Source organism: Delphinapterus leucas, unplaced genomic scaffold, assembly GCF_059928025.1.
Source record: "Delphinapterus leucas isolate spDelLeu-1000000601 "Yukka" unplaced genomic scaffold, BTC_Dleu_Yukka2 spDelLeu_asBTCV2_sq49, whole genome shotgun sequence".
In the NCBI taxonomy this organism is placed as follows: Eukaryota; Metazoa; Chordata; class Mammalia; order Artiodactyla; family Monodontidae; genus Delphinapterus; species Delphinapterus leucas.
The window spans coordinates 2,486,655-2,508,237 of NW_028322258.1; the positions used below are offsets into that span (position 1 = coordinate 2,486,655).

Genomic DNA, 21,583 nt, shown 5'->3' on the forward strand with positions numbered 1-21,583 from the left:
GAGGACAGTCTCAGAGACCTCTGGGACAACATTAAACAGACCGAATTATATGGGTCCCAGAAGAAGAAGAGAGAAAAGGAAGGGGTCTGAGAAAAACTTTGAAGAGATTATAGTCGAAACTTCCCTAACATGGGAAAGGAAATAGTCAATTAAATCGAGGAAGCAGAGAGTACCATACAGGATAAACCCAAAGAGAAACACACCAAGACATATATTAATCAAACTATCAAAACTTAAATACAAAGAAAAAAGTATTAAAAGCAGCAAGGGAAAAGCAACAAATTTTCAGCAGAAACAAATTTTTCAACAGAAACAACAAATTTTTCAGCAGAAACTGTAAACCAGAAGGAAGTGGCAGGACATATTTAAAGTGATGAAAGGGAAAAACCTACAACCAAGATTACTCTACGCAGCAAGGATCTCATTCAGATTCTATGGAGAAATAAAAATCTTTACAGATAAGCAAAAGTTAATAGAATTCAGCAACACCAAACCAGCTTTACAACAAATGCTAAAGGAACTTCTCTAGGCAGGAAACACTAGAAAAAGTAAAGACCCACAAAAACAAAACAATTAAGAAAAGGGTAATAGGAACATACATATTGACAATTACCTTAAATAAATGGATTACATGCTCCAACCTAAAGACCTATACTGGCTGAAGGGATACAAAAACAAGGCCTGTACATATGCTATCTACAAGAGGCCCACCTCAGACCTAGGGAAACATACAGACTGAAAGTGAGGGGATGGAAAAAGATATTCCATGCAAATGGAATTCAAAAGAAAGCTGGAGTAGCCATTCTCATATCACACAAAATAGACTTTAAAATAAAGACTATTACAAGAGACAAAGAAGGACACTACATAGTGATCAAGGGATCAATCCAATACATAAAGTACATGCTAACAGCCATAAAACGGGAAACTGACAGTAACACAAAAATAGTTGGGGACTTTAACACCCCACTTTCACCAATGAACAGGTCATCCAAAATGAAAATAAATAAGGAAACACAAGCTTTAAAGGACACATTAAACAAGATAGACTTAGTTGATATTTATAGGACATTCCATCCCAAAACAACAGAACACACTTTCTTCTCAAGTACTCATGGAACATTCTCCAGAATAGACCATATCATGAGTGACAACTCAAGTGTTGCTAAATTTAAGAGAATTGAAATCATATCAAGTATTTTTTCCTACCACAACCCTGTAAGACAATATATCAATTACAGTAGAAAAACTGTAAAAAATACAAGCACATGGAGGCTAAACAATACGCTACTAAATAACCAAGGGATCACTGAAGATATCAAAGAGGAAATCAAAAACTACCTAAAAACAAATGACAATGAAAACACAATGACCCAAAACGTATGGGATGCATCAAAAGCAGTTCTAAGAGGAAAGTTTATAGCAATAGACTCCTACCTCAGGAAACAAGAAAAATCTCAAGTAAACCTAACCTTACACTTAAAGCAATTAGAGAAAGAAGAACACACACACACAAAGTCCCAAAGTTAGCAGAAAGAAGGAAATCATACAGATCAGGTCAGAAATAAATGAAAAAGAAATGAAGGAAACAATAGCAAAGATCAATGAAACTAAAAGCTTGTTGTTTGAGAAGATAAACAAATTGATAAACCATTAGCCAGACTCATCAAGAAAAAAGGAAGAGGACCCAAATCAGTAGAATTAGAAATGAAAAAGAAGTAGTAACAAATGACACTGCAGAAATACAAAGGATCATGAGAGATTACTACAAGCAACGATATACCAATAAAATGGACAACCTGGAAGAAGTGGACAAATTCTTAAAAAAAGCACAACCTTCTGAGACTGAACCAGGAAGAAATAGAAAATATAAACAGACAAATCACAAGCACTGAAATTGAAACTGTGATTTAAAATCTTCCAACAAACAAAATCTCAGTACCAGATGGCTGCAGAGGTGAATTCTACCAAACAATTAGAGAAGAGTTAACACCTGTCCTTCTCAAACTCTTCCAAAATAAGCAGAGGGAATAACACTCCCAAACTGATTCTATGAGGCCACCATCACCCTGATACCAAAACCAGACAAAGATGTTACAAAAAAAGAAAACTACAGCCCAATATCACTGATGAACATAGATGCAAAAATCCTCAACAAAATACTAGCAAACAGAATCCAACAGCACATTAAAAGTATCATACACCATGATCACGTGGGATTTATCCCAGGAATTCAAGGATTCTTCAATATACGCAAATCAATGTGATAAACCATGTTACCAAATTGAATAATAAAAACCATATGATCATCTCAGTAGATGCAGACAAAGGTTTTGACAAAATTCAACACCTATTTATGATAAAAACTCTCCATAAAGTGGGCATAGAGGGAACCTACCTCAAAATAATAAAGGCCAAATATGAAAAACCCACAGCCAACATCATTCTCAGTGGTGAAAAACTGAAACCATTTCCACTAAGATCAGGAACAAGACAAGGTTGCCCACTCTCACCACTATTATTCAACATAGTTTTAGAAGTTTTAGCCACAGCAATCAGAGAAAAAAAAAGAAATAAAAGGAATCCAAATTGGAAAAGAAGAAGTAAAGCTGTCACCATTTGCAGATGACATGATACTATGCATAGAGAATCCTAAAGATGCTACCAGAAAACTACTAGAGCTAATCAATGAATTTGGTAGAGTAGTAGGATACAAAATAAATGCACAGAAATCTCTTGCATTCCTATACACTAATGATGAAAAATCGAGAGATAAATTAAGGAAACACTCCCATTTACCACTGCAACAAAAAGAATAAAATACCTAGGAATAAAGCTACCTAAGGAGACAAAGGACCTGTATGCAGAAAACTATAAGACACTGATGAAAGAAAGATGATACAAACAGATGGAGAGATATACCATGTTCTTGGATTGGAAGAATCAACATTGTGAAAATGACTATACTATCCAAAGCAATCTACAGATTCAATGCAATCCCTATGAAACTACCAATGGCATTCTTCACAGAACTAGAACAAAAAATTCACAATTTGTATGGAAAGACAAAAGACCCCGAATAGCAAAAGCAATCTTGAGAAAGATAAATGGAGCTGGAGGAATCAGGCTTCCTGACTTCAGACTATACTACAAAGCTGCAGTAATCAAGACAGTATGGTACTGGCACAAAAACAGAAATATAGATCAATGGAACAAGATAGAAAGCCCTGAGACAAACCCACGCACCTATGGTCACCTTATCTTTGATAAAGGAGGCAAGAATATGCAATGGAGAAAAGAGAGCCTCTTCAATAAGTGGTGCTGGGAAAACTGGACAGCTACATGTAAAAGAATGAAATTAGAACACTCCCAAACACCATACACAAAAATAAACTCTAAATGGATTAAAGACATAAATGTAAGGCCAGGCACTATAAAACTCTTAAAGGAAAACATAGGAAGAACACTCTATGACATAAATCACAGCAAGATCCTTTTTGACCCACCTCTTGGAGAAATGGAAATAAAAACAAAACTAAACAAATGGGACCTAATGAAACTTCAAAGCTTTTGAACAGCAAAGGAAACCATAAACAAGATGAAAAGACAACCCTCAGAATGGGAGAAAATATATGCCAATGAAGCAACTGACAAAGGAGTAATCTCCAAAATTTACAAGCAGCTCATGCAGCTCAATACCAATTAAACAAACAACCCAACCCCAAAATGGGCAGAAGACCTAAAGAGACATTTCTCCAAAGAAGTTATACAGGTTGCCAACAAACACATGAAAGGATGCTCAACATCACTAATCATCAGAGAAATGCAAGTCAAAACTGCAGTGAGGTATCACCCCACCCTGGTCAGAATGGCCATTGTCAAAATATCTACAAACAAATAAATGCTGGAGAGGGTGTGGAGAAAAGGGAACCCTCTTGCACTGTTGGTGGGAATGTGAATTGATATAGCCACTGTGGAGAACACTGTGGAGGTTCCTTAAAAAGCTAAAAATAGAACTATCATATGACCCAGCAATCCCACTACTGGGCATATACCCTGAGAAAACCATAATTCAAAAAGAGTCATGCACCACAATGTTCATTGCAGCACTATTTACAATAGCCAGGACATGGAAGCAACCTAAGTGTCCATAGACAGATGAATGGATAAAAAAGATGTGGCACATATTTACAATGGAATATTACTCAGCCATAAAAAGAAACAAAATTGAGTTATTTGTAGTGAGGTGGATGGACCTAGAGTCTGTCACACAGAGCAAAGTAAGTCAGAAAGAGAAAAACAAGGACCATATGCTAATACATATATATGGAATCTAAAAAAAAAAAGCTTCTGATGAACCTAGGGGCAGGCCAGGAATCAAGACACAGATGTAGAGTATGGCCTTGAGGACATGGTGTGGGGGAAGGGTAAACTGGGACGAAGTGAGAGAATAGCACTGACATATATACACTACCAAATGTAAAATAGATAGCTAGTGTGAAGCAGCTGAATGGCACAGGCAGATCAGCTCGGTGCTTTGCGACCACCTAGAGAAGTGGAATAAGGAGGTTGGGAGGGAGACGCAAGAGGGGATATATGTATGTATATAGCTGATTCACTTTGTTATACAGCAGAAACTAACACAACACTGTAAACAATTATACTCTAGTAAAGATGTTAAAAAAGACAAACATTAAAAAAAAGTAGATTCAAAAACTGCCTTTAAGGTAGGGATTAACATATACACACTACTAGATATAAAATGGATAATCAACAAGGACCTACTGTATTGCACAGGGAACTCTACTCAATATTCTCTAATAAGCTATATGGGAAAAGAATATGAAAAATAGTAGATATGTGTATATGTATAACTGAATCACTTTGCTGTATACCTGAAACTAAACTGACACAATATTGTAAATCAACTATATTCCAAAAAAAAAAAAAAACTACCTTTATGCCTAACTGTTGCAATGATTTGTATAATTAGTTCAGTAAGATAATTTTTTTTCTTCCTCTTTAGAAGCTTAGTCATTAGATCCAAAGTCACATTTTTTTCACTCTCTTCTTCTCAAATGAGGAAGGTTTCATTTACAGTTTTTTCATGTTACCCTGTGTCTCACATTTGACCTAAATATTACCCTTACATTTTACCAGTTGGATTCTTTCAATCTGTCTTCTTCTGTAAATAATGCTGATTTTTCAGTCATGGTTCAGTCAGGAGATAAACCATGCGGTACGTGGAATGGGTGCAGTTTATCAAAAGAATTCATACCTAGTAACAGGTGAATGGAGTAAAGAATGCAGTAATACCTAATAGAGAAAGCAGCCACTACTCTTAGGGGTGATATCAGTGCAAAAGTTCCTCCCTCACTCCCACCCCCAAAACACCACCCCCCACCCCAAACTGAGGCTCAGAACCCCCTGGTGGCGCATGGCTGTAGCCCAGCAGATAGTGGAGAAGTTCACTGAAGTTCCACAGGAGGATGCCAGCAAGCAGAGAACTGCCTCCTATATGTAGAGGAAACTCATGGGGAGCTACATTTGGGGTAGGTGGAGTGGGTCCTGAACTCGCAGGGAAGTGGCTGGAACACCTATTGGGATGTTGCTTAACTGAGGTCCACAGTACTTGCTGGGAAACTGCCTGCAGGATGCACTAAGGCTCACTCCAACTTTATTATTTAAAATTTTATTTCTGATTACAAATGCAATATGAGGTCAATATTGGAAAAATGTGGAATCAGAATAGGATAAAATAGGGAAAACCACAGCTCTCAAAAGCATTTAAAAGTAACTTTTACAGAGTATATATATCCTACACGTAGATTGTATAGATTGTACAAAAATTGTGTTTTAGAGGATGGTAACACGATATGTGTTTATATTCAATAATGTAAGTCATTCCATTTTTTTCTATTTAATAAGGTAGTCTTGGCTATGTTCACCTACTTGATTTTTAATATAAATATTCTACTTGTCAGTTTTCACGCATACCAACACAAACACAACTGGATTTTGAAATGTCTGGCACTTTTTGGTCATTTAACATTAAAGGAAATACTTTTGATGGACTTTGTTTTTTTACACACTCCTTATATATTACTTTAATAGCATTAGAATAATATACTTTGTGAAATAAAAAATTACTAATTCCTAGTTTTGAAATTCTGTTTCCAGGTTTTCATTTTGTAGAACTATGATGAACAGTTCTATGCATAAAGGTGATCTGAACTGTTTTTAAGATTCTTCAATATAGTGTCTATAAAGTTGAACTGAGAGGCAAAAGTCATGCATTATCAAAGCTCATAGAAAATTGCTGTCTTGTGTATCATTTAAAAATATTTTCCATTTTAACCATCAGTATGTGTGAGTATACCACAGACTATCTCTAAGAGAGTATGCCTTAGCATTAAGTTTTCTTTTTTGTTGTTTCAAAACACCATGTAAGTATAATCTTTCAGACTTTGAGTAGAAAAGATATTGCAGGTGTGTGTGTGTGTGTGTGTGTGTGTTTTCTGTGCTTGTGAGAGCAAGAGAGACAGACGGAGACAAAGACAGAGAGATACTAAGGATTGTAAAGGCGGCACAACTCTATCTCATTTTCAGATTTTAGCTATATAAAGAATCAAAGTACTAATTACATTCTGAAAAATCAAAATTATGCCCTAAATGATACAAATTATAATTCATAAACTTAATATAATTCATTATTTTTATTGTTCTCAATTCACTCAGATAATGCACATATAATTATAGGGCTACTATGCAAGGTTCTTTTCAGAACAGCAAGGGCTAGATGATTTCATAGCAACTAATTGTAATGCAATAAGTCGGGAAGTTTTCTGAAAGCACAAATTTGAGTATGTTAAAATAGTTTCAAATTTTATTTTCCTTGGACGAAAGCTTCTTTTACAGTGCGAATGTATTTTAATTATAAGTCTACACTTAAAAATCATATTAAAGGGAAACTATTTTTACTGATACATGCCAGGGGGTAAATAATATTAATGCTAAATGCATACCTTTTAAGAAAAGAATAAAATGGACTATGATATGTCTTTGTTTAAGCACAAAGTTCTCCAATTGTCCTTTGGATGAAAGTTGAATCACATTTTCTTTACTATAGAATCAAATCTGAGCATTTCAAGAGGTAAACAGTGATTCTTTGATGCCTTACTTCAAGGCATTCAGAGGAAATTAATCAAATTAATCCATCCTTCTTTCCACTGGTAACAAAAATTATTCACTGCTTTGGACTCAGGGCATTTCACAAGACCCTAATGAGTATTGGGAAGGAAAAAAAAAGTATTAAATGGTGGCATTAAGGAGGAGACTGTAAAGCACTGAATATTCTTTTTTTTAATGCCAGATTGGAAATGTAATTGAGTGAAGCAGGCCCCGGGTGGTTGGAAGCATTGCAAAGTGCGTGGTCCGCCTAAAGGTGGCAGCTGCTACCCAGCAACCATGGATCATTGCCACATTGGAATTCAGAACCAGGTTTGGCAGATATTCCAGTGTTTGTGGAAAAGAAAGAAATTCATATTTTAATGTGAGCTCTCTAAATTTTTGAGTGTTGATGTTAACAAAAAAAAGTCCTTGTGAGCTGAATCAAATAAGTCAGGAAGTTCCTCCTTGTTAAATGAAAAAGCATTATGTACTTGACCTTGGTCTTACCCCTCCCCAATTTTAATCAAAGTCCTTAAAAGCATTTAGAAAATATTTAAGTGACAATTATTTCTTATGTCAATTTTTCCTTGAGGAGCATCAAGAGAAAAATGTATTTCCTTCCAAAAGCCATTGGTTGAAGACCAAGCAACTCTAATCGTTTGGCTAATATGATTGTTTATATATTTCCCAATAATCAAATAATTGTTCTCAGTTGATAAAGGGGAAGAGTATTTAAAAGATTATTTTTAAATTACAGCAATACAGGTATTTTTTGAAACAAAGGGATATTGCTTTCAATACATTTTTTGCCTAAAATGGATGGCCTCTTTCCATATCTCTTCCAAATCTCTGAACGAATTCTCACATTTTTTCAAAATTGTTGCTGTAAGCATGGTTAAATTATATCACCTCTATAGCTAGACTCTCATATTCTGAATCCAGTTCTGATGTTGCTAGCTACTTCACCTTGTGTGTCTTACCCAAATTTCTTGAGTCCCAGGTTCCTCATCTAGAAAATAATGGTCATTTTGGGATCAACTTCAGAGGCTTACTATGAGGATTTTGTAAGGAAATCTTTAAAGCTATCAGTGATAGAAAGTGTTCCATACATCTTAGTTATCATTATGTCCTTTGAAGTCATTCTTTTTTCCTGGTTTACATGGAAATACTGCTGCAGATGTCAGAAGACACATTTTTCTCCCCCCTGCAACATTGCACATTTGTAGCAACCATCTTCATAGAGGAAAACAGCATTCTTATTCACTGCTGCACATATTTAATGTATTTTTGAGATCACTCTACCCCGTTTCTGGTCTTTATAAAGTTATCATAAAATTATAAGTGTCTTTGACAATTATCTAGTTACTAGACACAAAAGTATCAATACAGGGGAACTCAGAGAGACTGAGTGATTTGCCTGGGATAAATAAATAAATAAATAAGAAAGTGGCAGAACTGGGACTAAAATTGTGTTTCTTTGTTTTGCTTTCATTATATATTTCTATCTAAATATATTTAAGTTGAAATTATAAATATTAAAAAAATTTGAATGCCTTAATTCATAGACTTTCTCCATTAAATTGGAAAGAGAAAACCATTATTTTTATAGGGAAATTTTGTCAATTAAGCTGCAGTATGCCAAACATCTGTGTACCTGTCAACCAATTCTACATGATTGACATAGTTTGCATTCATATACAGATATTCCTGCTTTTTGAGATCTAGTTTTACACATTGACATTTTAATATAAATGATCAATAGAAAATCATATTCCATGGGCATCATGAATAAGTCAACAAATTTATTTGGCTTACTCTAAATAAATATTTCTTAAATGTCACATTTACACAGCATTAAAAGTTTTAAGCAAATACTCGTGAAGCATGCCCCTGTGACACTGATGATTGAATATATTATCTTGTCTCTTTCTAATGAAGAAAACAGTGTAGTTGCCAACTTTATATGAACTAAGGGAAGTTCTCTGACCACATGAGATGTCATTTCAAAATAGATTTCCTTTGGAAGGATGATATTATGCTAAAATAATATGAGATTTATTTTTATTGCCCACTAAAGAACTAAGGAAAATACAGTGCCATGGAAATTGTTATTTTAATGCTGTATTCAAAAGAATAAAAGTTAAATATAGAACTTTGAATTGCTTTTCTTCTCTCCTCACTGGTACTATATGTTCGTATTCTGGAGATTGGGAAATTCAACTTCACACAACACATCCAGCTAATGAGATTGCAGAAACATTGTGCTCTCCATCATTTCCTTATCAGTGACAGTCCATTAAAAGCTGTAACCCCATGAAGTGAATTTCAGTTTTAAAGTTTTGCATTCTGAAAACGGTCTTCCCAAGACCATTAATAGATAAGATGGATGCCACATTTGTTGACAGTTCAAGATACTTTTACCCTACTAGAACTGTTTTGAAACCAACAGACCTATTATCTTCTTTTACAAAGAAATTTTATAGTGCTATTTTAGTGAATTGCAAAACTCTGAAGGAAATTTTACTTTTATTTACCTGTGTTTTTGTTTCCTTACACAATGCAGTAAAATATGTACAATGTGTTTGTAGTCTACATTTGAATTGCATCCTTTCAGAAAAATTGAATAGGTCTACTAAAAATAATTTTCCTTTCGAGTGTGGCATGCTTTGTCCTGAGAACAGAAAGATGATGATTTATTCCTGGATTCTTAATAGTTTTGGTTGCAGTAAGTTAGTCATGATCACAATTGAATGTCAGGATTGTAAAATAATCAAAACAGCCTTTCCAAACTTAGTGTGGAGAAACTGAACAAATGCAAGCACAAAGATATGACTTCACCTCCTGACAAAGGAGGAGGAGGAGATTCCTGCCCAGACTGATGTCCCAAAGAAACAACCATGATTGTGAGGAATGGCATCCAGGGGGAGTTAAAGTCTTACTATTTTAGGTAATTTTTAAAATTGAAAATGTGTACAAGTTTCCTTCCATGAATGTAGTTAGAACATGTCAAAAAAGAACGGAATTCAACTCTCTGAATTCAGTCTCAGACGTTTCAGAAAATAGTAGGGATAGTCACCTGAAGCAATTAGGCTTTTGAGAAGAATGGCATATGGGCCACTGCTCTAGCTGTCCCTGAATGGGGACTGGAGACAAGGGCACAAATCTAGGTTTCTGGAGCTGCCCAATCAATAACTAGTGCCTTTGAAATATAAAATTCAGGAAACAATCAATGCATACTTAGGATTATTTGGTGATACAAAAAGTGCAGAAATAAATATGCCTGGAGATGGAGATACAGCTACTGATCTACAGTGCACAGAAAACTGGATACACTGAGTAGAGTGACAAACACATGGTGTGCTGAAGAGAAGAGCTGTGTTGTCCTGTCAGGTACTGAGATTAAAATCTGTTTACAAAAAATAAATAAATAAATAAGAAAAAAAATCTCTTTACAACATTCAGCAAAAGAGGGTTGGCTCCCTTTGGAAATTTATTTGTACTTCAAAGGATGCTAAATAGAAACAGGATTGAAGATATGTTTGAAAGAAATATGCTGTATTTGAAGTGGAATCATCTCCCATCTTTAGTGAAAATAGCTCCATAATATCCCAGAAGCCAGGAGCACTATAGAGAGATTGTTTGGGTGGAATTACCAAATACACTTACTTACATTAAATTAATATCAATAGTAGTCAATACACTTTGATCATTTTCTATATATAGTAGTATACTTTATGTGGCTTATGTTATTAATCTCTTCAATTAATCTATGAGGAGTCACTCAATGTTTGTCAACGTCACAAATTAATAAATTGAGTTTAATACAGATTAGGTATCTTTTCTCAAGATTATGAAACTAGAAAGCATCAGAATAAGAGTTTTCAAACCCTTATTTAGCAAGGCAGTATATACTTCCTAATGCATATGATTAAGAAACAAGTTATCTCATACTTTATGTATATGTTATTTGATACTAAGAGACTCAGTCAGTCCTTCTGAGGGTACAGGTAACGGTAAACGCTTTTTCTTTCCACCCAAAAGCTTCAGATAAAATGTTTTTCAGTGAATTGACTGTAAATAAAATTTTAATTTTATCTTAACAATATGCTAGAAAGATAGTTTTAAAAGTTTTTCATAATTCAAGATGATTTATATAATTTATATAATGTTCACATTAATTAAAACATGGTAACTGGGGTATACGTATGGATAATTAGATTAAGTTGGTAAACTAAATATTCTGTCTAACATAGATTATAAATTTGAGTGGACAAGAAAAATATGTTGCAATATCCATTTGAGCAACAGCAGCTTCTTAGTACAAACACCATGCTTAATATAACTATCCCTAGATATAAGTGAAAAATATCGATTATCACAGTTTTGCTTTTTGCTTTTTTTAGTAAACAAAAGAGATATTAAGTTTCAGAATGATGAGCTCAACTTTCTTATTCCATGTGTCATTAGGATGTGGTATATAAATATTCTCCAACTTTGCTCTATATCTTCACAACAAAGTGCAATGATAAACTAATGCTTTGCAATCTGAAAATTCCATTTGTCACTTTTTTCCTCTAAGGGTGTCAGATTGAAAAACCTTTCTGATTTATGATCTGTGCTTCAATTACAGTTGAATTCAAGACTACATGAAAGAACTTGGTGCTGACAGTATTCAGTTTTCACATGGATATGGTTTTCCAAGACACCATAGTTTTCTGCTCCTTGTCCTTACTCATCTGTCTACTTGCCTCTTAGATTAAATATTTTCAACAAATATGCTTATTTGAAAGGGTCTTGTTTGAATTTTAATGTTATTATTTTGCTGCCCCATTTATACCTTATACTTAAATAAATTGCTACTCCCCACCGCTGTAGCTTGTTACAAAGTCTCCATTGTGGATTACAAAAATGTTTCATAATATCTGACCCTGAGGTGGCTAACATGATTCCAACACAGTATCTACAGGATAAATCCAAGCACCTCAAGGATAGATAGGTGTAGAAAGATCAAGTTAACAAAAACTAACACTTATAATATGAAAAAAAAAAACTAGAACAACATGCAGTGCTTAACAAATAATATACTGAGAAGAATATGAATATTACAATGTCTATATTTGTTGTCACTCACATAGAAGTATGGTGTTATCATTAGTCATTGAATTAGCCTAGCTAGATTTTGATGGCTAAGAACACTCTCCAAATAGGCATCTTGATTTTTTCCACTGAGATGGGATTGGAATTTCAGTTCTCCAACTAAGAGATGTTTTATATCAACCCAACTTGACATAATTAGCCAATTCTCAATTTAATGTGTCATCCAATCTCTCCCCGCTGATGTTCATAAATTTTGTATACACTCTGATTTCATTGGATTATTCATTATTTTTGACTTGACTCTCTATTCCAAGGGAAAAATAAAAGGTTTTGTAGTACATTATAGTAGTTGCTAGATCATATACCTAAATTTTAGCTTCTTTTCACATTTATAATCATAAATCTATTAAATTAATTTCCAGAACATTTTGAAATATAGCTGGATTGAGATACACATTCTTGTCATGTTTAGATACGTCTGTTGGTACTTATGCTTTCTTTGAATTTTATTAAACATTGAATTGATTTTATCAAGTATAAAAATATATTCTCTCTTAAGATTTAATTGCTATTTACTAGTGATATTTGAGATTTGCTTTTTTTAAAATAATGCGAGTCAGTCTGTGGTTTGACACAGTAAAGTCCATTTCAACTTATAGCCCAGAACTATTTAAATAATATGAGAATTCGTTGATTTTAGGTATATGAAAATTTCCTTTCTAAAGACCTGTGATTCTTGTACCTTTCAACATGGTAGTTTTTGTAGATCTTTTAAAAAATTTCTTCATTATTATGGTACTATTCAGTATTCTTCTCATACATTCATCAATGATGCTAATGTATCTTAATATAAATAATCAATTTTATTTAGTAATTAAATAAATTACCATAGAATTATTTTTAAAATACCTTATGATTTTACAACATTTATATTAGGAGTCATCAAGCTCTAAAATATTTTTCCTGAAGAGATCTGGCAAGATTTTATATAAATTTTGAGTAAATACTTATTTTTGCCTTTTTTCTACTTTATTTCATATTCACACCACAATAATGACTCTTCTAATTTAAAATATAAACCATAGAGATTTCCTTAAAGGTGGCAGGGGAGGACTGGAACTGTCAAAGACAGAGTGACAGGTGGGGTTGGGAATAAGTGAACGGTCTTGACAGACTCAAAGTTGCTGGCAGCTTGGAACTGCACCTGGTAGGACAGTGGATGGATCTTGCAACTGTACACTTTGGACATAAACTGGTTAGTGGGCTGCTTGGGTCGGCATTCAGCATGCACCATGAAGAGCAATGTGAGGGAAACTGGTACCCAAGTAGGGGCCTTCTGTGTGGTGCTGTCTCGATGGTGTCTTAGGTGTGGAATTGTCCATGCACTTGGGGCAGTAGAGCTTCACCAGGGCCTCACCTGAGGTGTCAGAAAGGCTATTGGAAAGCATTGGCTTGTTCTCACAGTGCACATGGGGCAGTAGCCGAACTCTCCCTGCTGGTACTTTTCCAACATCTGGGTGGTGCCATGGTTTGTGAGGATATAGGTGGTCTGGGTGAACCCATACAGCATCTTGGCTGACTGCTTAATCAGGGTTCTCTGGTTGGGGTTGTCTTCGAGCTCTTCATCAGGCTCCAGGTCCAAGATCATGTTTAGAGCTTGTCTACAGTGAGGCTCATTGCTCATTGAGTTGACTGAGATTAAATTTGTCCTGGATGGAGTCTTCATCCACTTCACAGAAGAATTCATAGTCATGGAGCCCACAGAACCAGTATAAATAACACTTCCTGATGTTTAAATCATTTCTTTTAATTTGTCATTTATTTTTCCTTACTGATTTCCTGATGCTTCTTTGTCTCTGTAATTTTGCTTTCTTGAGTGATCATAAAAGTCTTTGAAAGTTAGGGGTCTTTTTTTTCTTTTGTTTTGCAAAGCATGCCATGATTAAAATGTGTTTCTACTTATTTTAATGAATTAATAAATAAAAATATCATGGGAATGATATTTTTAATTTCTATGTACTTTTAAGTGTTTATTGAAGATAGTATCGGTAAAGACTAGTAACCACATCAAAAGAGTTCAGCTTAATGTATTGATTTCACATGTCAGAAGATACCTGCTTAGTCAGACTCAGATCAAAAACAGAATACCAATAACCTAGCACATTCTCATCTCAGTAAAAACTGTTCCAGTTAACTGCTCTCATGACTTCTAAAACCAGAGATTCGTCCTGTCTTTTTTTGTACTTAGTATTGATAAATTATGCATTATGCACATTATAGACGATCAATTCCCATTGTGTGAGTATTCCACAATTTTCACGGCTTCTCCTATGAGTGGATATTTATGTGGGTAGCACCCAGTTTGGGCTTACAAATAATGCTATAATGAATATTCTAGTGCATGCCTTTCAGTGAACTTATGAATGCACTCCTGTTGGGTTTAGGTATATATATAGGAGTGGAGCTGATTATCTTTGGAACTGTGTATCTTCAGCTTTTGTAAATACTGCAGTTTTTCGAACTGTCCTTATGCTTGAGGTTTTTTTTTTTCTATTGATACCAATTTTTTTTAGTACATCTTTATTGGAGTATAATTGCTTCACAATACCATGTTTCTGTTGCACAACAAAGCAAATCAGCCGTATGCATACACATGTCCCCATGTCCCCTCCCTCTTAAGCCTCCCTCCCATCCTCCCTATCCCACCCTTCTAGGTCACCTCAAAGCACCAAGCTGATCTCCCTGTGCTATGCTGCTTCTTCCCACCAGCCAACTATTTTACATTCGGGAGTGTATATACATCAATGCTACTCTACTTTGCCCCAGCTTCCCCCTCCCACCCCACGTCATCAAGTCCATTTTCTATGTCTACCTCTTTATTCCTGCCCTGCAACTAGGTTCATCAGTACTATTTTTTTTTTAGATTCCATATATATGCATTAACATATGGTGACATACTTCACTCTGTATGACAGACTCTAGGTCCACCCACCTCACTACAAATAACTCAATTTAGTTCCTTTTTATGGCTGAGTAATATTCCATTGTATATATGTGCCACATCTTCTTTATCCATTCCTCTGTTGATGGACACTTAGGTTGGTTCCATGTCCTGGCTATTGTAAATAGTGCTGCAATGAACATTGGGGTGCATGTCTCTTTTTGAATTATGGTTCTCTCAGAGTATATGCCCAATAGTGGGATTGCTAGGTCATATGGTAGTTCTTTTTTTAGTTCTTTAAGGACTCTCCATACTGTTTTCCATAGTTGTTGGATCAATTTACATTCCCACCAACAGTGCAGGAGGGCTCCCTTTTCACCACACCCTTTCCAGCATTCATTGTTTCTAGACTTTTTGATAATGGCCATTCTGACTGGCATGAGGTGATACCTCACTGTAGTTTTGATTTGCATTTCTCTAATAATTAGTGATGTTGAGCATCTTTTCATGTGCCTTTTGGCCAACTGTATGTCTTCCTTGGTGAAATGTCTATTTAGGTCTTCTGCCCGCTTTTTAACTGGATTGCTTGCTTGTTTGATATTGAGCTGCATGAGCTATTTGTATATTTTGGAGATTAATCCTTTGTCTGTTGTTTTATTTGCAAATATTTTCTCCCATTCGGAGGGTTGTCTTTTTGTCTTGTTTATGGTTTCCTTTGCTGTGCAAAAGCTTTTAAGTTTAATTAAGTCCCATTTGTTTATTTTTGGTTTTATTTCTGTTACTCTAGGAGGTGGGTCAAAAAAGTTCTTCCTGTGGTTTATGTCAGAGTGTTTTTCCTATGTTTTCCTCCAAAAGTTTTATAGTGTCTGGTCTTACATTTAAGTCATTAATCCATTTGGAGTTTATTTTTGTGTATGGTGTTAGGTAGTGTTCTAATTTCATTCTTTTACATGTAGTTCTCCAGTTTTCCCAGCACCACTTATTGAAGAGGCTGTCTTTTCTCCATTGTATGTTCTTGCCTCCTTTGTCATAAAACAGGTGTCCATATGTGCATGGATTTATCTCTGGTCATTCTGTCCTGTACCATTGATCTATATTTGTTTTTGTGCCAGTACCTTACTGTCTTGATTACTGTAGCTTTGTGGTATAGTTTGAAGTCAGGGAGCCTAATTCCTCCAACTCCATTTTTTTTTTCTCAAGCTTGCTTTGGCTATTTGGGGTCTTTTGTGTTTCCATATGAATTGTAAGATTTTTTTGTTCCAATTCTGTGAAGAATGCCATTGGTAGTTTGATAGGGATTACACTGAATCTGTAGATTGCTTTAGGCTATATAGTCATTTTCACAATATTGATTCTTCCAATCCAAGAACATGGTATATTTCTCCAACTGTTTTTTGTCATCTTTGGTTTCTTTCATCAGTGTTTTATAGCTTTCTGAGTACAAGTCTTTTGCCTCCTTAGGCAGGTTTATTCCTAGGTATTTTATTCTTTTTGCTGTAATGGTAAATGGGAGTGTTTCCTTAATTTCTCTTTCTGATTTTTTGTTGGTGGTGTGTAGGAATGCCAGAGATTTCTGTGCATTAATTTTGTATCCTGCAACTTTATCAAACTCATTGATTAGTTCTAGTAGTTTTCTGGTGGTATCTTTAGGATTTTCTATGTATAGCATCATGTTATCAGCAAAGAGTGATGGTTTTAATCCTTATTTTTCTAGTTTGTATTCCTTTTATTTCTTTTTTTTCTCTGATTGCCATGGCTAGGACTTCCAAAACTATGTTGAATAAGAGTGGCAAGAGTGGACATCCTTCTCTTGTTCTTGATCCTAGTGGAAATGCTTTCAGCTTTTCACCATTGAGCATGATGCTTGCTGTGGGTTTGTCATATATGGACTTTATTATGTTGAGGTAGGTTCCCTCTATGCCCACTTTCTGGAGGGTTTTTATAATAAATTGGTGTTGAATTTTGTCAGAAGCTTTTTCTGCATCTACTGAGATGATCATATTGTTTTTATTCCTTAAATTGTTAATGTGGTGTATCACATTGATTGATCTGCATATATTGAAGAATCCTTGCATCCCTGGGATAAATCCCACTTGATCATGGTGTGTGATCCTTTTAATGTGCTGTTGGATTCTGGTTGCTAGTGTTTTGTTCAGGATTTTTACATCTCTGCTCATCAGTGATATTGGCCTGTAGTTTTCATTTTTTGTGATACCTTTTTCTGGTTTTGGTATCAGGGTGCTGGTGGCTTCGTATAATGAATTTGGGAGTGTTTCTCCCTCAGCAATTTTTTGGAAGAGTTTGAGAAGGATTGGTGTTTGCTCTTCTCTAAATTTGCTCTTCTCTAAATGTTTGATAGAATTCACCTGAGAAGCCATCTTGTCCTGGACATTTTTTTGTTGGAAGATTTTTAATTATGGTTTCAATTTCATTACTTGTGATAGGTCTATTCATATTTTCTAATTCTTCCTGGTTCAGTCTTGGAAAATTGTACCTTTCAAAGAATTTGTCCATTTCTTCACGGTTGTCCATTTTATTGGCATATGGTTGTTTGTAGTAGTCTCTTATAATCCTTTGTATTTCTGCAGTGTCAGTTGTGATTTCTCCTTTTTCATTTCTAATTTTATTGATTTGTGTCCTCTCCCTCTTTTTCTTGATGATTCTGTCTAAGGGTTTATCAATTTTGTTTATCTTCTCAAAGAACCAGCTTTTAGTTTTATTGATCTTTGCTATTGTTTTCTTCATTTCTATTTCATTTATTTCTGCTCTGATCTTTATGATTTCTTTCCTTCCTCTGACTTTGGGTTTTCTTTGCTCTTCTTTCTTTAGTTGTCTTAAAAGTAACATTAGATTGTTTATGTGAGATTTTTCTTGTTTCTTGAGGTGAGATTGAATTGCTGTAAACTTCCCTCTTAGAACTGCTTTTGCTGTGATGCATAGGTTTTGGGTCATTGTGTTTTCATTGTCATTTGTTTCTATGTATTTTTTTATTTTTTCTTTGATTTCTTCAGTGATCTCTTGGTTATTTAGGAGCGCACTGTTTAACTTCCATTTTTTTTGTGTTTTTTACAGGTTTTTTCCTGTAATTGATTTCCAATCTCATAGTGTTGTGGTCAGAAAAAATGCTTAATAGGTTTCAATTTTCTTAAATTTACCAAGGCTTGATTTGTGACCCAAGATGTGATCTATCCTGGAGAATGTTCCATGAGCACTCGAGAATAAAGTGTATTCCATCACTTTTGGGTGGAATGTTCTATAAATATCAATTAGATCTATGTGGTCTATTATGTCATTTAAAGTTTGTGTTTCCTTATTAATTTTCTGTCTGGATAATCTGTCCGTTGATGTAAGTGAGGTGTTAAAGTCCCCTACTATTATTTTGTTACTGTTGATTTTTCCTTTCATGGTTGATAGCATTTGCCTTATGTATTGAAGTGCTCCTATGTTGGGTGCATAAACATTTATAATTGTTCTATCTTCTTTTTGGACTGATCCTTTGATTATTATGTAATGTCCCTCCTTATCTCTTGGAACAGTCTTTATTTTAAAGTCTATTTTATCTGATACAAGTATTGCTACTCCAGCTTTCTTTTGATTTCCATTTGCATGGAATATCTATTTCCATCCCTTCACTTTCAGTCTGTATGTGTCCCTAGGACTGAATTGGGTCTCTTGTAGACAGCATATATATGGGTCTTTTTTTGTATCCATTCAGCCAGTCCATGTCCTCTGGTTGCAGCATTTAGTTTATTTACTTTCAAGGTTATTATTGATATGTATGTTCCTATTACCATTTTCTTAATTGTTTTCGGTTTGTTTTTGTGGGTCTTTTTCTTCTCTTTGTGTTTCCTGCTTAGGGAAGTTTCTTTAGCATTTGTTGTAAACTGTTTTCATGGTGCTGAATTCCCTTAGCTTTGGTTTGTCTGAAAAGCTTTTGACTTCTCCATCAAACCTGAATTAAATCCTTGCTGGGTACAGTAATCTTGGTTGTAGGTTTTTTTCTTTCATCACTTTAAGTATATCCTGCCACTCCCTTCTGGCTTGCAGGGTTTCCACTGAAAAATCAGCTGATAACCTTACGGGGATTCCTTTGTATATTATTTTTTTGTTTTTCTCTTGCTGTTTTTAATATTTTTCTTTGCATTTAATTTTTGTTAATTTGATGAATATGTGTACTGGTGTATTTTTCCTAGGTTTTATCCTGTATTGGGGCTCTCTGTGCTTCCCGGATTTGGGTGACTCTTTCCTTTCCCATGTTAAGGAAGTTTTCCACTATAATCTCTTCAAATATTTTCTCAGACCATTTGTTTTTCTCTTCTTCTTCTGGGACGCCTATAATTTGAATGTTGGTGCATTTAGTATTGTCCCAGTGGTCTCTGAGATTGTCTTCAATTCTTTTCATTCTTTTTTTCTTTATTTTTCTCCTCAGCAGTTATTTCCACCATTTTGCCTTCCAGCTCACTTATTCATTCTTCTGCTTCCGCTATTCTTTTACTGATGCCTTCTAGTGTATTTTTCATTTCAGTTATTGTGTTGTTCGTCTCTGTTTGTTTGTTCTTTAGTTCTTCTAGGTCTTTGTTAAACACTTCTTGTATTTTCTCAATCCATGCTTCCATTCTATTTCTGAGATTCTGAATCATCTTTGCTATCATTACTCTGAATTCTTTTTCAGGTAGATTGCCTATTTCCTTTTCATTTACTTGGTCTTGTAGGTTTTTACCTTGCTCCTTCAACTGTGACATATTTTTTTGCCATCTCATTTTTTTTTTTTTTTAATGAGTAGGTTGTGTTCCTGTTTTACTGGTTGTTTGGCCTGAGGCTTCCAACACTAGAGTTTGTAGGCTATTGAGTAGAGATGGTCTTTGTGCTGAGATGAGGACCTCTGGGAGACCTCACTCTGAAGAATATTCCCTGGAGTCTGAGGTTCTCTGTTAGTCCAGTGGTTCAGACTCAGAGCTCCCATTGCAAGAGCTTCTGCCCGACCCTGAGGTCATGAATCAAGATCCCACAAGCCATGTTGGGCAGCAAAAAAAAGAAAAAAAAAAAGAACAGTAACAAAGTAAAAATAAAATTAGACGGAAACTAACATATTTATTAGAAAGAGTGTAAAAATAAAAATATATATGAATCAACAACTGGAATGTACATCAGTACCCTGTAGTAAAAAAGAGGAGGAGGGAAAAGGAAAAAAAAAAAAGGTGGGGGAGGGAAGGCCTTGGCTGTGGAGAGCGAGGCCTAAGTAAGGGTGAGGTTTGGGTGGTGTATGGGGCCAATGCTCAGGACCCACAAGGCTGGAAAACGTCCTGAGGGCTGTGGGGGGTGGGGCTTATACTCAAGGAACAGTAGGAACCCAGGCGTGCCACCCGCCCCTGGTCTCAGAGGGTAGGGGACCTCACCTGGGAGCCCAGCAGGGGCAGAGCAAATGCCCTCCTCTCCTCTCCTGCTCCTCTGGTCTGGGGTCTGGGAGGGTCCCTCCTGCCTGCCTCTCTGATCTCCCAGGCCTCTCTCCTATGTCCCCAGGACCAATACGGTAGGGGGAAAAGGGGGCCTTCGAGGGCAGGGGACCAGCCTGGGAGCTCAGCAGGCTCCCTGTGCCCAAGTGAGTAGGGTAATCAACCTCTGCTCCTCTCCTGATCCTCCTGGATGGCCCCTCCTATCTGCCACTCCTGATATCCCCAGCCTCCCTCCTATGTCCTCAGGACCCATGTGGCCTGGATGGGGCTTTGAGGGGAGGGGGAATTGGCTTGGGAACTCAGCAGGCTCCCCGGCCCGAGGGACGCCAATCCTGTCTGGGCTCCACTTCTCCCCCATCGGTCTGCCTACATCCTACTCGTTCACTCTGAGGTTCCTCCTGTCCCCTTGGGGGTCAGAGTCCCCTACCAGTGGCTGGCAGACACCCTAGTTGTGGGGAGAAGCTAACTCTGCATGTTCCCACACCGCCATCTTGACTCCTCCCCTGTGCTTGAGTCTTGAGGTACATAATTTACTTTGATATTTATAAGAAATCTAAAAACTCAGCTTTTATTTTCCTATTTACACAAACTTTCAGAAATGTGTGTTTTAACTTCAAAATATTTTATCACATTTTGTTATAATTACTAGTTTTATAACATTGTGGTAAGAAAATGTGATGTAAACCCTTATAATTTATCTGTTTTCAAGTGTGTTGCAATTTATTTTAAAATGTCCAAAGTATGTTGGAAAAATAGGAGGCAGAAAGTGGATAGAGTGAGAACATAGTTACATAGTAAGAACAGTCTACAGTTTAGTAGTTAAATGACCTCAATTTCCTTTTTCTATTACCTTCTTGTTATGTTGAAATTTTTTCCTTTTTCATACTATCATTGATTTCTTATTAACTTCTTTTTTACCTTC

At 35.6% G+C, this 21,583-nt stretch overlaps 1 pseudogene; it reads right to left on the minus strand.

Annotated features, from left to right (window-relative positions):
* Positions 1-347: 347 nt before the first annotated feature.
* LOC149743939 (casein kinase II subunit beta-like) lies at positions 348-21,151 on the minus strand (annotated as a pseudogene).
* Between the last annotated feature and the right edge of the window lie 432 nt (positions 21,152-21,583).